Source organism: Bactrocera tryoni, unplaced genomic scaffold (genome assembly GCF_016617805.1).
Source record: "Bactrocera tryoni isolate S06 unplaced genomic scaffold, CSIRO_BtryS06_freeze2 scaffold_48, whole genome shotgun sequence".
Lineage (NCBI taxonomy): Eukaryota > Metazoa > Arthropoda > Insecta > Diptera > Tephritidae > Bactrocera > Bactrocera tryoni.
This window is the reverse complement of record NW_024396172.1, coordinates 58,874-65,029: the sequence shown is the minus strand read 5'-3', so window position 1 is coordinate 65,029 and position 6,156 is coordinate 58,874. Positions and strand designations below refer to the sequence as shown.

Here is a 6,156-nt window from a genome sequence, read left to right as displayed (position 1 = left end):
TTCTGCGTTGGCGGCCTTCGGCCGCGCTTTAAAAAAATAACCCTGGTCGAGGGAATACCCAGGTTGACTGAAGAACTATCGCGTAGTACTCCTTTCTGTGTTGGCGGCCTTCGGCCGTGCTCTAAAAAAATAACCCTGGAGAAGCGAATACCCGGGGTGACTGAAGTACTATCGCGTAGTACTCCTTTCTGCGTTGGCGGCCTTCGGCCGCGCTTTAAAAAAATAACCCTGGCCGAGCGAATACCCGGGGTCACTGAAGTACTTTCGCATAGTACTCCTTTCTGCGTTAAAATAAAAAAAATATATTGAGTTTCGTTATAAAGTGGTTATATTTTTTGGTTATCTTGCACTGATAATGAAACAAAATTTGAAGTTTCGTTATAAAATGGTTAAATTTTGGTTATTATATCTCTCAGCGCTTTCCGTTTATTTTTGATATTACGTTTTTTTGTATATTAGGTGACAATATATATATTATTATATAATATTACTATATAATATAACTTATTTGTTTATTAAATTAAATAAAGAACATATCCATATGAATGGATAGAGGAATTTTTGGAAAAAAAGGCATTTCAGCGAATTTCCTTATTATCACATGGCAGCGCTCCATTTCGTCGTAATTTTGGCACACACATGATGTTCACTACGAGTGTAAAATGTAATTTTTAAAATAAAGATTTCTTCGGTAAAAAAAACTGTTAAAAGTGTAAAATGTGGATTTATTAAAAAGTTTATAGTTTAAATTAATTAATTTGAAGTGAAAAATGTGAGTAAAGTGTGTTTAATGCGGTAAAATAGCTTGTTGAAATGCTCGAATTTTGGGAATTTTTGAACTTTAAGGTCGAATATCTCTTAAACTAAGCGTTTGCGGTACCTATAACCTTGTATATTTTTTAATCAGGAGGACTTCCTCTTTCCAACGGTACCTTCAAATCGCGGCGCCAAAGAAATCGGAATTGTGCCACGGTGAATCCCGGTTAAGTAGTATTCCGCTTAAATGAAAATAACCCCTCTTAACTGCCCACATCTTGCTGCATCTCACGGTTGTTGTTTGATATACATGGAAATTATTGTTTTAGGTACCACTCGCTTAAGTATTCGCACCCGCTTATGTGCCATATTATATTTTTATTTTTAACAAAGCACAAAAATCTGTATCTTTGATTGTGGCATATAACCGGGATTGACTGTATTTGTCAAGGAATGTAAAAAATTTGTGTACGCGGCTTGCAAAATTCTGCGTCGATATGTATGCAAGAAACATACATATTTACGCTGGTTTGTTCGAGAAGCTGCTACAGCGGCAAGGGAAGCAGTGCCAATTGGCGATCATTCGTTTGTGTTTTCGGCACAGCTCGGATTTTCTACGAACAACTCAATGTTGTGATGCTTTGTTGTCACGTCAGCCCTTCGACACAATGAATCTTTGAAAAAACTTAAGCTTTAGCCACTAGTTGCCCGAGAAACGAAGATTTCGCATGAAGCAATAAGTGAACACATTTACATACAAAGTTGTGGGTAGACAAATTTACAAGCATTATGCGTATGGTTCTTTTTGGTTACATGGACACATAATTATGTACATACGGGAATATGTGCGACCGCTTGGTCTTTTAACATGTTACCAAAACTTTTAAAGATCTGAAATGTAAATAAATATGTATGTATGTATATATCTTATCAAACCTACATTAATTAAAGATTTACAAAGATTTTAAGGAATTCATCATGAAGTAGGTCAATTTGTACGTACATACATATGTACATGCTTGTGTGCTTTGATATAAAATATATAGAAAATATACATATGTATGTATGTATATGAATTATATGCAGTCGTTTGCATATTGTAAACATACGAAACTGTAAGCGTACATTCCTAAACATTGAAATTAACATATTTTTTCCCATTGGCTCTAACAACTACTCAGTTCTGTTATTGTCGTGCCCCTGATGTTAAGTGGTGAAATGCGCTAATAAATTTCTGTGGTGAAATGCACTCATCCAAAATTGAAATATCCCTAAATTCTCGACCTCAGTATATACAGTAATAAACCTTTTCTTTGTTTACATACATATACTCACCTCTAGAAAATCTTAGGGTGTTGTGTTACACTTTTTGCTACTTTCATGGTAATCAGGGTGTTGTGTTAGCATTTAAACTACATATAAATTTTAAATTTTGATGACCGAGACTTTAAAAGATATTAAATAATGCAAGTTTTTACGTTATTTAAGTGATTATATTGAATTACTTTGCATATCTGTTCAATTTTATTGGGATATTAGTTGTTGTTTAATGTTAAATCAGTTGTTTTTTTGTTTTTGTGGAATTTTTAAACACGCTTCAAGTATTTTCAAATTTTTTCATGCAGTAGGATACAATCCCCTGGGTGGTAATTTGTCGTTTGACATATACAAATTGACAACTCGTTAGCCGTTATAGGAAAACATCAATTGGAAATTGAGTTTGAAATGAAAGATATGTCGAAGTTTTTAATAAGAATACATATTAGTGTTAATAATAAAGTTTATATTAAAAATTGTAGAGCCTTTTTATTGCTACGAAAATTCACAACCCGACGTTTTAAAATACTTTTTATAAGAATTAGAACATATTTTTCTTTAAGAATTTTTAATAGGCAGGCAGCCAGCCCTCATTATCGGCACATCAAATTTTTGAGCATTTCACATAGGTAACTACCTCCCCCTTCTAAAATAAAATTTAATATATTTAATAGAATTGTAGGATTTTGGATGCATATATTGTGAGAGCTTAGAAATCTTTATTAATTATTACATTATTTTGTGCAATATTTTTATTAAATTTTATGTAAATTATTAATTATTTTATTTTAAGTTGAAAAGGTGAAAATAGGCCTACCGGAGAACCGAACACCTAAAAAAAAGTCTGTAACGCGCTTTATTGCAAACCTCTGGGGTGGTGTGGAAAATGCAAAACTTAAATATTCAAAAATAAATTATCAAAAATAGTATACGGATGAGAATTAGAACGATGTATTAAAAATTCAGCTTCAAATGCCTAAATATCTTCTTTCCAAATTAAAATTATTGGTAATAATATTTCAAAAACTTACGAATACAAACCGTTTTATGTTTTCTGTCTGTCAATTGAAAACAAATACATTCAGAAGAAAACTCACCACCGAGAAATCTAAGAACAGGGCTGCTTTTTATTAATACAGAACTCACTACATAAAGAATATCTGACTATCAGTAAATGATATTTTTATGGGCGAAACATGACACACTATGGCGTTTAAATCAAATATTAGTAAATATATGTCATTAATAAATAATTTCCTTTTATATTAAGCAACAATATTTATAGTTTTTGTTATTTAATAGAATAAATTTGCTAAGTATTTACTGCCTCAATATATACAGCACTGCGTTGCTACCTCTGAAAATCCAAGATGGCCGCTATTCACCCCTCAGAAAGCTACCACGAAAAGGTTATCTACTGTATATACTGTGTTCTCGACATCGTGAACATTTTCTATGATATACGTTCTCTGCAGATAGTAGATTTGAAAACAACGACAAGGCCATGGCAAGGCCTAGCTGGGTGTTGGTGCTTAATGTACTGAACACATAGAGAGCGACAGACTTTGAGCGACATATGTCGTATATTAAAATACACGCGTCCTTATGGACACAGTTATGTCCTTAAGCTTAGCACGCAGCTCTCAAGCAACGTAAAAACTTCATATAAAAAACGCTTAAGAAACGGTCAAGAAACTTTCCTGCGATAAATTTACTTGTGCTAGTACGCAGCTCTGAAGAAATCTAGTACTAATTTTTGATACTTTTTTTCAGTTAAATGTGAATATGGCAAGCCTGGTTTTGCGAAGAAACATCAAATCAACTATTGTTTCTTGAAGGAAATTCGAAGTAATCGTCAAATTCATCCTAAATTAGTTGAAATCATTATTATGAAGTATATTCCATTTTGAAATGTTGTATAAAACGTACCAATCATCAACAACATTTCTTAAATCTCAATGAAAATATTTATGTTACCATACACATACACACATACATATTGCGCAAAAAGTTTGTTTTCTTTGTTTATTCTCTCTTGCTCTTCTAATGTAGATCATTCACAATGCGTAGCCAGCTGTCAAAATTACTTGAGAAATAATGTATTTTTTTTTTTCTTGAGCAAATACTGGAGAGCTGCGTACCAACCTTTACAATTTAATTTTTTTTTTTGAAGTTATACTTCTTATACGAGTTCGGAAAAGGTTGCGATAGATTCAGGTTGCACAACCTTGCTCAATATGAATCTACGCAACCTTGCTCAATATGAATCTACGCAACCCCTTGCTCAATATGAATCTACGCAACCTTGTCTGCGAAGATGTTCGAGCAGCAAGCGAAGCGGTGACAATCGGCGATCGTTTGTTCGTTTCTTTCGGCACAGCTCGGCTTTTCTACCAAAAATACAATGTTGCCATGCTTATGCTGTTGTTGTTTTTGTAGAACAATGTTTCAATTTTTGGTTGGTGACATATTCAATTAGAAATAAATTCTGTTGGGATTCGAACCTACGTACCTACATGCTCGTCGTAACTTTTGAACCGCTTACCACCTAGACCACCATTGACTCCTGTATTGCGTTGTCCTAATTATGGTTTGGTTATGCATGAAAGAAATGTACAATGGATCGCCGATTGTTAACTCTTTCCTTGCTGCTGCTGAGCATATGTATGTTTGTATGCTTGTGCATTATTGAAGTTATACTGCTTTTTCTTTCCTTTGTCTTTAATTTCTGCGAATTCTCAACTATTTTATGTGACCTTTTGTTGAAATACCCTGCGTTGGTCTTTAAAAAATTAAGACTATACTTCACTACAGAAATGATCCTGTGAAGTACGGCCTTAATTTACACTTTTTGGAAATGGACCCACGATGACGAAGTATTTTCGTTTTATCTGACAGCGTGAGGTTAAGAAGTTCATTTCTAATTTTGTCTTGTGGCATATTAGAAATGATGTTTCTTCGAAAATCATTCGCTTACAACGGATAAAACGACTTCTGAGTAGTGATTTTAATGAATGAATTCCTTTTGGTTGAAACGCTCTGCGTTGGCCGTTGAAAAGTTAAGACTATACTTCTCAGGATCAATCATTTCTTCAAAGAAATTAATGACATTTAGAAATATGCATATTTGCATTATTTCGTTGTCATTTCCATATTCGTAGCAATCGAAGTTCTATGGCATAAGTAAAGTAATGGCCGCCGATTGTCACCCCTTGCGGCAGTAGCAGCTTCGCCTATGTGTACGCATATGTATGTTTGTATGCTTGTGCTTTATTCGGCAATGTATGCAAATATATGTACATATAAGTATATATAAATGTATGAACAAGTCAATGCACGCACATGTAATAACTATATTGATAAGTGATGAAAAATTTCTGAACGCGCACATGCATATACATACACTCATATGAGCATGTGCAGATACACAAGATACGATAGAAGATGTATGCCTTTTAACATCGTATACTATACAAATAAATATTTTTCTTACTAATAGAAATTAAATTTATCACAGCAATATTATGTATATTGCTGTGATAATATACTGACTTAAGTATGGTTTGGTTATACATGTACATAAGTGGCTAGATGAGTTAGCTCTCCCTTCTAAACACCCGACACTGAGCAACCACACGACAACACAGCACACTAACGCGATCCACATATGAAGACACCATACATGCAGACATTCCACATGAAGACACCACCCACTACTACACACGAATATACACCACACATGCGGACATCACACCACAACTCTACACTACCCAACAATCAAAACCTCCGCTCGAGAGGACGAGGCCTTTTTTTACATCGATCTCGCACCGAGCAAACGTCCGTCGCAGCATCATTTTTACTTTAATCATTTCATTTGTACTTTAATCTATTCCGCATCCGAAATATATTTCGCGGTAATAGAAACCCAACATCGAGTGTCTTTTTTATTAAACATTTGCCGGTTAGATAAAGTGTTGAGTGCCGAGGTAAGTGGTGACAGAAAGGTGCAAAATAAACATGGTCCTTCGAGCCATAGTGAAAGGCACTATGGAAAAAAAAACAAAGAAAAAGTGCTGAGTGACA

At 34.1% G+C, this 6,156-nt stretch overlaps 1 non-coding gene across 1 annotated transcript; it reads left to right on the top strand.

The window, feature by feature from the left end:
- Positions 1-4,867: 4,867 nt before the first annotated feature.
- LOC120781182 lies at positions 4,868-5,076 on the top strand. Its single transcript, XR_005706022.1, has one exon. It is a non-coding gene; the product is annotated as a small nucleolar RNA U3 (small nucleolar RNA).
- Positions 5,077-6,156: the final 1,080 nt, after the last annotated feature.